The following is a 13,764-nucleotide window of genomic DNA, read 5'->3' on the forward strand; positions in this document are numbered from 1 at the left end:
AAAAAAAAAAAAAAAAAAAAAAATACATCCACAAACACGCTGGCAGAAGTGACCGTGCTCCCTTCGCGGACGGGAGCACAATCTCCCCGGCAAGTATAAAGATTTTACAGGTCCGCGACGATGAATCCAGTGCTTTCGAAGGCTTTGATGATGACGATGTGCGTCCGGAGTTTGGTGGTGTGGTTCTGGAGAAATTCCTAGAGGAATTTCTGGAGGAATTTTGAGAGGAATTTCCAGAGAAATTTCTGAAGAAATTCCTACTGGAATTTCTGGAAGAACTACTAGAGGAATTCCTGCAGGAAATTCCGGAGGAATTTCTGGAGGAAATCCTGGAGGAATTTCCGGAGGATTTCCTGAAGGAATTCCTGGAGGAATTTCCGGAGGAATTTTCGGAGGAATTTCTGGAGAAATTTCCGGAGGAATTCCTGGAGGAATTTGCGGAGGAATTCATCAAGGCAATCTCTAAGAATTCCTACATAATTCCTCAAGGAATTCTTCGAATATTGCTCTGGAGAAAATCCTATGGGAATTCCTGGAGGAATTCCTAGAGGAGTTCCTTGAGGATCTCCAAGAGGAGTTCTATGACGAATTTCCGGAGGAATTCCTAGAGAATTTTACGGATAAATTCCTTGAAAAATTATGTAGGAATTTCTGGAAGAATTCTGGAGGAATCCCTAGAAGAATTTGTGGAGGAATTCTGGAGGAACTCCTAGAGGAATTTGTGGACAAATTACTAGATGAATTTTCGGAGGAATTCCTAGCGAAAGTTCCGGAGCAATTCCAAGAGGAACTTTCGGAGGAATTTCCGTAGGAATCAGTTATTAGCGGGCAGTAAAACAACCGATCTCTTCAAGAGTCAAATTATTTCTAACATTTATTACTTACTAGCTGTCCCGGCAAACTTTGTCTTGCCAAGATATGGTGGTTTGACAACTGTTCAGGTTATCGCTGCACCGCACTCTAGATTGGTTTATTTTCGATCGTGTTGATTTCCTTTCCAGCTCATGAAAAATCAGTACTTTATCAATTTTCTTACTTTTCTAGTTGATTTACGTAACTTTTTGTACATATAAACACAGCCACCACGAATACGAATCGAACCATGCAGGGGTCATGCTGATCGGTTCTTACGTTCGTGAGTTTTGTTGCCTCAAAGGGACTTCAAACTAATTTTTATATACAGGGTGTTAGGTTCGTGAGTGCAAACTTTTTAAAGTGTGATAGAGGACCTTAAATGGTGAAAAAAAATGTTCTACGCATATGGTCAAATCTCAACCGTTACGTAGTTATTGAACTTCCCATGTTTTTGACTCTCATTGCCTTAACTGGCTTTAACTTGAAAATGGTCAAACTTTTCGTAATTTTTTGACCTTTTTTCGAAAGATTATTGAATTTTCTATCAAATGGCATCTTTCAATCGATTGGTTTAGTTAAATAACTAAGTTTTCTAGAGTAAAATAGCTAAAAATAGTGTTTTGATTTGTTTTTGTCAATCATCTTTGAAACATGCGTAATAAATTAAAATTCTTTCTTTGGCAAAGTTGTGGCCCCTGTTTAACTCTACAATTCGTTCTTTGATACCAAACTTCTAGCTCTGATCGTTTTCTTGCAATTTCGACTTAAATGTGCGGCACAGTGCGCAAAAAAATGCTTACCTTGACAGCTGCAAATTTTTGACCTAAAATGCGATGTTTAAATCGAAATTGCAAGAAAACGATCAGAGATAGACGTTTGATGTCAAAAAACAAATTGTAGAGTAGAACAGGAGCCACAACTTTGCCAAAGAAAGAATTTTAATTTATTACGCATGTTTCAAAGATAATTGAAGAGACGAACCAGCCAAGGGCTGAAAGTCTCTCTAATAAAGACAAATCAATCAATCAATCAAAGATAATTGACAAAAACAAATTAAAACACACTATTTTAAGCTAATTTGCTCTAGAAAACTTAGTTATTTAACTAAACCAATCGATTCAAAGATGCTATTAGATAGAAAATTCAATAATCTTTCGATTAAGGGTAAAAAAATTGCGATAAGTTTGACCATTTTCAAGTTATAGCCAGTTAAGGCAATGAGAGTCAAAAACATGGGAAGTTCAATAACTACGTAACAGTTGAGATTTGACCATATGCGTAGAACAATTTTTTTCACCATTTATGGTCCTCTATCTATGGGCCCGTATAGCCGAGGCGGTAAACGCACGGGTATTCAGCATGACTATGCTGAGGGTGACGGGTTCGATTCCCGGTCGGTCCAGGATCTTTTCGTAAAGGAAATTTCCTTGACTTCCTTGGGCATAGAGTATCTTCGTGCCTGCCACACGATATACGCATGCAAAATGGTCATTGGCAGAGGAAGCTCTCAGTTAATAACTGTGGAAGTGCTCATAGAACACTAAGCTGAGAAGCAGGCTTTGTCCCAACGAGGACGTTACGCTAAGAAGAGAGAGAGAGAGGTCCTCTATCACCCTTTGAAAAGTTTGCACTCACGAACCTAACACCCTGTATATAGATTCATACTACAGGGTTGCTGTGATTGATTTGGGCTTCAATCTTGATGTAGCTTGTACACCTTCACTCCTCCTCAAGCTGCTACAATTGAAGTCCCATCTTCTTCCGGTAGCACTCCAGTTTCACCCTCGACAAAGGTTTAGTCAGGGCGTCGGCGATCATTGATCCTGTAGGACAGTATTCGACTTGGATAACGTTCCTACTCACGAGATCCCGGATGAAGTTAAACCGTGTGTCGATGTGCTTGGTCCTTCGGTTCGTAGCATTGGGACAGACATTGGTCTCTCCTCAATATCCTTCATCAACTTCTGCAGCCAGAGCAGCTCTTCACAGGCCTCAGCTAAGGCCACATATTCCGCCTGGAAGACAGCGATATGCACTGCTGCTTTCTGGCAGCCCAGGAAATTGGTCCTCCTAAGTGGAAGATGAATCCCGAGTTAGATTTGCGGTCTCGATGGTCCCCGGCCTAGTCGGCGTCAACGTGTGCTTCCAGTTGTCCAGGACCTCCAAGTTCCAGCTTTAAATCTGCAGTCGACTTCAAGTAGCGTGGCGTTCGTTTGGCCTCCGTCCAATCAGCCTGGGTAGGATTACTCACCTTTCGTCCCAGAATAGACGCGCTGATTGCTATATCGGGCCTGGTGTTTACCGCAACATACAGCAAAGCACCGACTAGGCTTTGGAAATCGTCCTTCCGTGGCATAGGCTCCTCCTTCCTCTTTTGCTGTAATTTCGGATAACCGGGGTCCATTGGAATATGAGATGGTCTTGCGTCCGCTTGCCCAAATTTTGCAGCTATCTTGCGTATGTATGCACTTTGATCCAGCAAAAAATGGTCATCCTTTCCTCGTTCGATCCGGATACCGAGATAGCTGTTGACATCTCCTAATGTGGTTAGCTTGAAATGTGTTCAGTGTGTTCACAATCCGATTGTATTCTCCATCGTCCTGGCAAGCAATGAGCATATCGTCTACATACAACAGTATGAACGATAAATGACCACGTTGCTTTTTCACGAACAGGCAAGGATCTGCTTCCGACGGTATGTATCCCAAACTCCGGAGCACTTCGGTAATTTTCCGGTTCCATATCCGTCCTGCTTGCTTCAGTCCATATAAACTTTTTCGCAGCAGACACACTTCGCCCTTGGCACCGGTTTGGAGCCCAGTCGGTTGCCTCATATAGATGGTTTCTTCCAACTCTCCGTACAGGTATGCCGATTTAACGTCCACGTGCTTCACTTGTAGCTTCCTTCTGGCGGCGATCGATAACAGTGTGTGGACGGTCGTCTGCTTCGCAACGGGGGCAAACACTTCGTCGTAGTCCGTACCGTATCTCTGACTGAATCCTTGAGCGACCAGCCTGGCCTTATATTGGATGATATTGCCATCACCGACCATTTTCCTCTTATACACCCATTTGCAGCCTACGGTTTTGCGGTCCTTGGGCAAAGGAACGATTTCCCAAGTCACATTCTCGTGCAAGGACTGAATCTCCTCCTACATTGCGCGCTTCCAGAAGTCCCTCTCAGGACACCTCGTAGCTTGTTCGAACGAACGGGGCTCGGAGTACTCCTGGACAGTCATGGACCTCCGTGGTGCGATCCCTTTGGTCGCACGGTTGGATCGACGAACATCAGGTGTACTACTAATCTCATCCTGTCCTTCGATAGCCAGGGGCAGATGCTGCTCGATGACGGTATCATCTGACCAAATGGTGTCGCCCTAGTCGTCTTCTTCATTGGCTGTCTCGAAGCCGTGGAAATCGTCCTCACTGCAATCATCACCGTCCCAATCATCATCGCTCGTGCGATCCACCGAAATGGGGGCATCCTCATCAGCTGTAACATCGGGAATCTCATCAGGTTTGTCACGGTTCATCGGAGAAATTTCAGAAAATGGATATGTGGTAACCGTCACTCGGACTATGATTTTTCGCAAAAATTACGAACGAATACAAAAGGTATCCATCCGCTTCAAAAGTCGTTGCTAAACTAAAGATCATGCTCCGACAGATCTTTCTCCAACCACGACGCTTTCCATCACACATACTCTTGCATCCATGCCATTCATACATCCGTTGGTTCACGACGCTGCTTAATGACACATGCAGTATTTGATTGAAGGCGCACGTTTCATGCGTGCCTTCATCAATACAATCAAACGCCGGCGCCGCATCAACTGAATGGCGTCGGAGCTTTCCTGGCACAAATGTCAAACGAAAAGCTCTTTTCGTGTAGGCTTGTGCCAAACCATTTTTTATTTTTTAATACACACGGAGAGAACTTATGGCACATTTAACAACAATTCTTTCCATCTATATTTTATCCACCACAGGATATAAAACAATACTTCCCTGCGAAGGTTCGGTTTCCCGAACCTCCCGATGTGTCAAAAAACGGCAGTCACTACCCGTGGTCAGCTTGTGCGTCTCAGGGTCGATGAAACGGTAGGCCTTATGTTGGAGAGAGTAGCCCACGAACAACATCTTCTTGGATTTCGCTTGAAATTTTGAACGCTTCTCCGATGGAATCCATACGTAGGCCCACGAACCAAATATCTTGAAGTGGCTGAGATCAGGCTTTTCTCCAGTCCAGATCTCGTACGGGGTTGACGGTATAGGCTTCGTTGGCAAACGGTTTTGAACGTATATGGCCGTATTCACTGCTTCGGCTCAGTACTTGTTCGGTAACTGTGCGTCCAGAATCATGCAGCGGGCCATCTCCACTAGTGAGCGACTCTTACGCTCCGAAACTCCGTTGTTGCCGTGGTGAACTGCTGGGTGATTCCTTCTTGACGACAGTAACGATCCAGAGCTTCGTTCTGGTACTCACCCCCTTGATACGATCGAATCACTTTGGGAGCTCGTCTGAAAAGGTTTTTGACATATTGGACGTACTCTTGAATACGCTCTGTCACTTCCGATTTCTTTTTCAGAAAATATACGACGATGTACCGGGAATGGTCATCGATCATCGTTAGGAAGTAAGACAACCGATCTCTTCAAGAGTCAAACTACTTCTAACATTTATTATTTACTCATACTACAGGGTTGCTGTGATTGATTTGGGCTTCAATCTTGATGTAACTTGTACACCTTCATCACTAGAGGAATTTTTGTAGTAATTCCTAGAGGAATTTATACAGGAATTCCTAAAGGATTTGCTGGAGAAATATCTAAATAAATTTCTAGAAAAATAACTAGAGGAATGTCTGGACAAATTCCTAGAGGAATTTCTGGAGAAACTCCTAGAGGAATTTCTGGAGAAATTCCTAGAGTAATTTCTGGACAAATTCCTAGAGTAATTTCTGGAGAAATTCCTAGAGGAATTTCTGGAGAAATTTCAAGAGAAATTTCTGTAGGAATTTCCAGAGAAATTTCTGAAGGAATTCCTACTGGAATTTCTTGTGGAATTATTAGAGGAATTCCTTGAAGAATTTTTAGAGGAATTCCTGGAGGAATTGCTGCAGGATTTTCTAGAGGATTTCCTGGAGGAATTTCCGGATGAATTCCTGGAGTAATTCCTGGAGGAATTTCCGGAGGAGTTTCTGGAGGAATTTCCGGTGGAATTCCTGGAGGACCAGGGAGGCCATTTCACCTTTTTATAGTTACCAAGGTGATGAATATGAAAATTCATGAAGATAGAGCCGTCGCATGCCTAGTTTTGGCACCATGGGCTTAACGTCCTCGAAACAGATTTCTCCAGGTCCCATTCCTATGACCACGGGATGGCAACAGTGGCCTGGCCATTGGACCTTTTTTTTGGATGATGGATGCCACAAAAGTTCAGCTTATATGTAGTGGCTTGATTTCCCTAACAGCGGGAAGGAAAAAAAATGGATATGAAGAACCAAGAAGATAGACCGTCGCATGCCTAGTTTTGGCGTTCACGAAGAAGGCACCTTCAGGACGCATTTCGATTGACCAGGGAGGACCTTTTTACGGCAACCAAGATGATTGATATGAAAAAAGCATGAAGATAGAGCTGTCGCATGCCTAAATTTGGCACCATGGTCCAAACGTCCTCGGAACAGGTTCCTCCAGGGTATATTGCAGTGGCCACGGGTTGGTAAGGAAGGCCATTAGACCTTTCCATGGTTACTAAAACGATGGATATTAAAAATCATGAAGAAGGAGCTGTCGCATTATTATTTGGTAAAATAGTAATTTTTTAATAAAATTTCAGTGGGCGCATCCCAAGTAACAATTCAAAACCGTTAATAAGCATGCCAGTTTAACAAATGTTCTATAAAAGCGCCAATAGTTGAACAAGCATATGTGTTGATCAAAGTAGCGAATAAGCATTTCAAACAGTGAAAATAGCACCTTTGTTCATCTAATTGGTAATTGATTAACAAATTTAGTAAAAGTTTAAGGAAAGTTGTTTAGAAATGTCCACCAATTGCCTAAGAGGTTTGTAATAATGTTAGAACACAGGCTGTTTCCAACGCATCGGATGCCGCTATTCCACATATGATACACAGTGGAATAAAAAGCTTAAACGTAGTTTAACAAAACTTGCTTAATCAGTTTTTTCAGCTGCTGATTAGTAATGTAATAGTATCACTTAATTGTCATTGTTCGCCATGTTTACATTTGTCTACGCGGTTGCTGATTACAAGAATTGATCATCACACATGAGCCTTGCAGCAACAGCACATAATTATATTTCACTATTTAAAACATTACAACTCACCTATTCACCAAAGGCAGCGAAACCACGGAAAACACCGTTGAACGGCAACTAAAGAGTCTACTGTAGCCGACATCGATGAGTAGTTCTCCCACCATTTCGTTTCTACGCCATAACACCAATCGAACGTCAAATATCGAATCCTTTCAATCTTGGTCGGGCTCAGGATCCACTTAATGTCGGGAGATTTACACTTGGGTGCAAGGTTTTTTCATTCCGGCATTATTGAGTGTCAAAAACTACACTCAGTTCACTTGTTTGGGTGTTGAAACTAAAATATGTTTGAACCGCAGCAAATTTAATAAACAACGCCGTTGGCTACATAGCAGATTACACAGCTACTGTTAAGCTCCAGTAGCGCCGCTGATGGATAAGCGTTGTGGAAATGATTAAACAAACATTGATCAGATAGTTGAATAAAGATACTTAAGCGATGTTTATGCAACGCATAAACGGAAACGTATTCGACTCAATCTTTAAATACTGCTTTGATTCTTCCAATTCATGTGATCCAGATTGGAGAAAAACAGATGCCGACGGCAGCGAATCAGTAGGTCCCGAGTTCGAGTCTTGCCATGGTTGTGAGTTGTTTCATAAAAAAATGTAATTGAAATGCATTTCAGTAGCTTATATGAAGATTTATCAATGGAAATATGAAAAATGTGAATGATTAATTTATTTTTCCTATTTTTTTGTTACATTCATATTTAAGAAACGCTTACGAAGCATTTGTTCCATCACATCCTTAAATATAAATAATTTTAATTACCATGTTTTGATTGTATTGCAGTGGAATGATCGTCGTAGAAAGTTTGTTATTATGACCCTTGCGGCTAGTTTGCTATAATGGTTTGCATGACCTTTATTAGACGTTTATACAAAAAAAGCATCAAACAACTTCATTTAATAAACGTTGAAGAAAAGTTTCTGATATTTTTTTGAAAAGAGTGAATATTTTAGCGTTGAACAGAAGCTGTATAACCGAGGTACGATAATTCAGAGGCGACGCGTGGTCTAATAGGGGACCTGTTCAACATTGAGGATAAATTCAAAATTGGAATTTGGTACACTTATGTTGAAGAACAGGTATGAGAGATGAGAATTATATATTATAATGCATTCCAAAACTGAAAGTGGTGCATTTTTCTTCTGAATAATCGCAGATTTGTTGGAGCCAAACAAAATGAATTCGTGGCCTTTAGATTACCAACGTCAGTCGTTTAAGCTTATCATGGTACATACTTGGAGTTTGGGTTTATTTCCCTTCCCACTACTGGAAGAAAGCTTTCGTCAAACAACAAATCATTCGCATGGCCACCATGTTGTGGTGCTTGAATGTCCGTCTGACGTGATTAACGAAACATACAATTATAAAACTACTTTTCCAGATAATGAAAAAGATTCTGAAATGGATCTTAATCTAATCCTTACAATCATCTGGGTTAATTTGGTTCAATGTTAAAGCCGATCAAAATAAGTTTTTCAGTTCTGTTTGAAAATTAAGGGACTGGGGTCTCAGTGCCATTACTAATCTAAAGCTCCCAAACGCATTCTATAAGAAAATGTGTAGAATGAAAACGGGTAGCACTTCAAATTTCTTGCCAAAAAATATTGAAGCTAGCCCGGCTAGGAAAAGTTCAATAACAATTTAACTAATTAATCAAATTGCATTTTAACACTGAATAATGTACGCAATACACGCCAAATGAAAGCATATTCAGCTTCAGCAGCAGGTACGCATGGTTGGTTGGTGCGCAAGCCACGCGCATTGAATGCATGCATGCATGCAATGATTACGGTGAGAAAGTCTCTCTTTTTTCTTCATTTTTTCTCTCTCGTTCAAGCCGGTGGGTTGAACACGATGAGAGACACCGACGCCAAGCTGCATGCAAGTTTACCGCGCTTTTTGACGCAACACGGTAAGAGTGGCTCATACAGCGGTATGTCAGTTTAGCAAAAATGGTTCTGTTAGAATTAAGTTGTAATCATAGAGCGCTTTTTGATTTTGGGATGTTCTTGACGACATTCACGTAATTAAACTGTTTTCTGCTGAAATCCGTTTTCTGTGGAAGCATTGTCATGCGCGATTTAAATGAGTTTAAACTTAATTCTATGCGAATCATTTTTAGCGTCAAACAAAAACGCGCACAAGAGACTGATAGCAAACGTTGTTTAAATTCGCCTGTAGAACGGGTTGATCTCACACATTTACACCTCCAGCCGTATACGAACATCCGACCTATTGCAGTGTGTTGGGGCGTTCATATATGAGAGCTTGTTCAACAGAAAAAGTTGAACTACGGTGCGGTGTGCTCTTTTTGCTTCTCGGCCGCTTCACGGTGGGTGGTTGGGCACCTGTCTTATAATGGTGGGATGGGTGGTACGCACCAGATTGTTTGTTGCAACGGAGATGTAATGTATTGAAGTCTTGTAAAAACATTTTTTTCAAGTTCTGTGATAATATAAAATTTAATCCATATAATTTAGGTTAATTTAAAATGACAAAATGACAAATGACTGGGATGGTGAAACAATTCCTATTTATTTTCTTCAAAATCAAATACCTGTGCAATGAACTGGTTGAACACGCCGACGAGACGCCTCTGCGATAATTGAATAAACATTAATTTCACAATGCTTATAAAGCGGTAGTAGTTGAACAGATTCTCCATTTCTGGGCTAACAAGAGTTGAAAAACAGTTTAATTTGAACTAAATCAAATATAATTCGACTTATTGTTTAACAACACTGCTTTGAGAAACCTTTCTTAAATTGAAAATTGTTTCTTGGGATGCTTCTGCAGAGGTGTTACAGGTTGTTTTTCTAAGGGTCTCATGTGCGTAACAGGGATTCCAATGGGGTCTTTGAGGGCATCTCAGGAAGTTTCAGAGGCATTACAGGTGAATTTGCAGGGTCTCAGTTGCGTTACAGGGTGCCCATGATGGTTTTTTGGAGGCATTTCAGAAGAAATCGCAATTTTCATTACCTATGCCCACAATGCTTTTTTGTTCTCAAATTATTATTCAAAAGATGGGGCAAATATTCATGTAGGTCATGTAGGTTTCTTCTTCTTCTTCTTGGCGTAACATCCTCATTGGGACAAAGCCTGCTTCTCAGCTTAGTGTTCTATGAGCACTTCCACAGTTATTAACTGAGAGCTTCCTCTGCCAATGACCATTTTGCATGCGTATATCGTGTGGCAGGCACGAAGATACTCTATGCCCAAGGAAGTCAAGGAAATTTCCTTTACGAAAAGATCCTGGACCGACCGGGAATCGAACGCGTCACCCTCAGCATGGTCATGCAGAATACCCGTGCGTTTACCGCCTCGGCTATATGGGCCCTGTAGGTCATGTCACCACGGTCCAGTTCTTTCCAATGTCAACGCCAAAGTTCTCCTCAGCCTCCGGGACGCACAATACTTAGCTCTATGGAAGCCCTGAAGCCACCCATCACAGTCCAGACCATCCAGCCAGCGACCTGCAGTCGTCCCGGTCCTGTGTTTGGGTCGGGTGGAGGGGTCTTCCAATCGACGTTTCTAGGCAAGTACGATCAAGCCAATAGCATTATTCGCACTGATGATATTACTTCCGGCAGCCGTGATGAACACGTTGGTGAAAATGGAGACATTCACGAATCTTCGGTGGTATTCAACGGTCGTCAACTGCTCATCTACTACCAGAACGTTAGAGGATTACGCACTAAAATCGATGACTTCGTGTTAACCGCATCAGAATCTCACTACGACGTTATTGTTTTGACCGAGACTTGGCTCGATGAACGTATATTCTCAGCCCAACTGTTTGGCGACTCATTCACCGTTTTCCGAAACAAACGTAATAGGACTAACAGTGCAAAGTCACGAGGCGGTGGCGTTCTTATCGCGGTCTCCACACGTTGGTCTTGCTGCTTAGATCCTTCCATTGTCAGCAATACACTTGAGCATCTGTGGGTTAGGATCAAAATCGCTTCTAGTTGCTTTCACCTTGGCGTTATGTATCTACCACCAGACCGGAAATTCAACCTCTTGGATATCAATAACCACATTAGCTCGTTAGGGACGGTTATTTCCAACATGACACTCTCTGACCAAATTCTGCAATTCGGGGACTACAACCAATCCGGTCTTACTTGGTCAACTTCTGATGATGGATTGCCTTCAGTAGATGCTATAAACTCGAACATATCTGCAGCCTGCTCTTCCTTGCTGGATGGATTCTGTCTTCATGGCTTAACCCAGATCAACCATGTGGCTAATTGTTATGGTGGACTACTCGACCTTGTGCTGGCAAACGAGCCTCGTAATTGTACTGTTTCGGAAGCGATCGAACCATTAACTACCCTCGACCAAGCTCACCCAGCATTGCAAGTCTCTGTGAAGTTGAGTCAAGCTGTTCGGTTCGAAAACATTGCAGATCTTTCAGGGTTGGATTTTCGACGTGCTGACTACGTAGCTCTAAGCGCAGCAATTCAAGCAGTTGACTGGAGTTTCATCGAAACATCGGATTGCATCGACAGTGCAGTAGAATTCTTCAACGAAGTAGTAAATCGTGCTATCATCGACTGCGTACCGCTTCGTCTGCCTATTCGTAAACCGGCTTGGTCCAACAGACGTCTTCGCACTCTTAAAAGATTAAGATCAAAAGCTTTGCGTAGATATTGCGCATCAAGATGTACACTGCTGAAACAACAGTTTAACAGAGCTAGTCAGCGATACCGATTGTACAATCGTTTTCTCTACAAACGATATGTGATTCGCACACAGGAAGATCTACGTCGTAACCCCAAGCGTTTCTGGTCATTTGTGGATTCAAAAAGAAAACAAAATGGACTTCCCGTTGAAATGTTTTTAGGCAACGAAACCGCGAGAACCTCTCTTGAAAAATGCAACCTCTTTGCTACCCATTTTAAGCAAGTTTTCAACGACGACTCAGCATCATCTCAGGAGATCTCTGATGCTCTTCAGGACACACCATTAGACGCAATCGATTTCAACACTTTTAGCATAACATCCCGTCACGTCGAATCTGCCATTGGAAAATTGAAAACTTCCTACTCAGCGGGTCCGGATGGCATTCCGTCAAGCCTGATTGTAAAATGTGCTGAAGCTTTCATCCACCCTCTGACTGTGCTCTTCAATGCATCTTTGCAGCAGAGCAAATTTCCCACTGCTTGGAAAGATTCCGTTATGTTTCCGGTTTTCAAAAAAGGAGACAAATCAAACGTCGAAAATTATCGCGGTATCACATCGCTTTGCGCTTGCTCTAAGGTCTTTGAAATAATCATCAATGATTCACTTTTTGCTAGCTGCCAGAACTATATATCCCAGGATCAACATGGATTTTTCCCTAAGCGCTCCGTATCGACAAATTTAGTAGACTTTGTTACAACTTGTCTCCGTAACATGGATTCTGGACTTCAAGTCGATGCTGTATACACCGATCTCAAAGCTGCCTTTGACAGAGTAGATCACGGCATTCTACTAGCTAGGCTGAAAAAAATTGGTATGTCATCGCCCTTCGTCTGCTTGTTTAGCTCATATCTCACCGACCGCGCACTGTGTGTTGAAATTGGATCCGCTCGATCTGCAGTTTTCACCAATATATCCGGAGTTCCACAAGGGAGTAATCTTGGGCCATTGCTCTTCATCATTTTTATAAATGAAGTTGAAATGCTGCTTCCACCTGGATTTCGCTTGTTATATGCAGACGATGTAAAGATCTACATGGTGATCAGAGGCCTCGAGGATTGCTGGAATCTACAGAAACTGATCGATAAGTTCGAAGGATGGTGCTCTAGGAATTATCTCACTCTTAGTATTAGTAAATGTAACGTTATTTCGTACAGTCGTAAGGCTAAGCCCTTATTGTTTCCTTACACTATTGCCGGTCTTCAATTAGAACGTGTTCACCAAGTTAAAGATTTGGGTGTTACATTGGACTGCGCACTCACTTTTCGCGGACATTATACCGATATTATTTCTAAGGCTAATAGACAACTTGGATTCATTTTTAAAATTTCAAATGAATTCCGTGATCCATTGTGCTTACGATCATTGTATTGTTCGCTGGTAAGATCTGTTTTGGAGTCGGCTCTGATTGTTTGGTGCCCATATCATGCAAATTGGATCACCCGAATTGAGTCGATTCAAAAAAAGTTTGTTAGATACGCACTTCGGAATCTTCCCTGGAATGATCCTTTAAATCTTCCTTCGTACGATAGCCGTTGTCGTTTGCTTGGACTGGATACTCTTGAACGTAGACGCTTCAATGCTCAGGCGATATTCATAGCGAAAGTTTTACTAGGCAAGGTAGACTCTTCCGTAATACTTAACGAAATTAACTTATATGCACCGGAACGACAACTTCGGCAACGAGACTTTCTACAGCTCGGTTCATGGAACGCCCAGTATGCTCAACATGATCCAATAAGATTCATGTGTGCTTCTTTCAATAGGGTTTTTGAAATATTTGACTTTAACTTATCAATCGACTCATTTCGAAGTAGGCTTAATAATAATAGTCATTAGGGTTTTTAAATGTAACTGTGAAATGTATTTTGTT

This window comes from Aedes albopictus, chromosome 1, assembly GCF_035046485.1.
Source record: "Aedes albopictus strain Foshan chromosome 1, AalbF5, whole genome shotgun sequence".
Taxonomy (NCBI): Eukaryota; Metazoa; Arthropoda; class Insecta; order Diptera; family Culicidae; genus Aedes; species Aedes albopictus.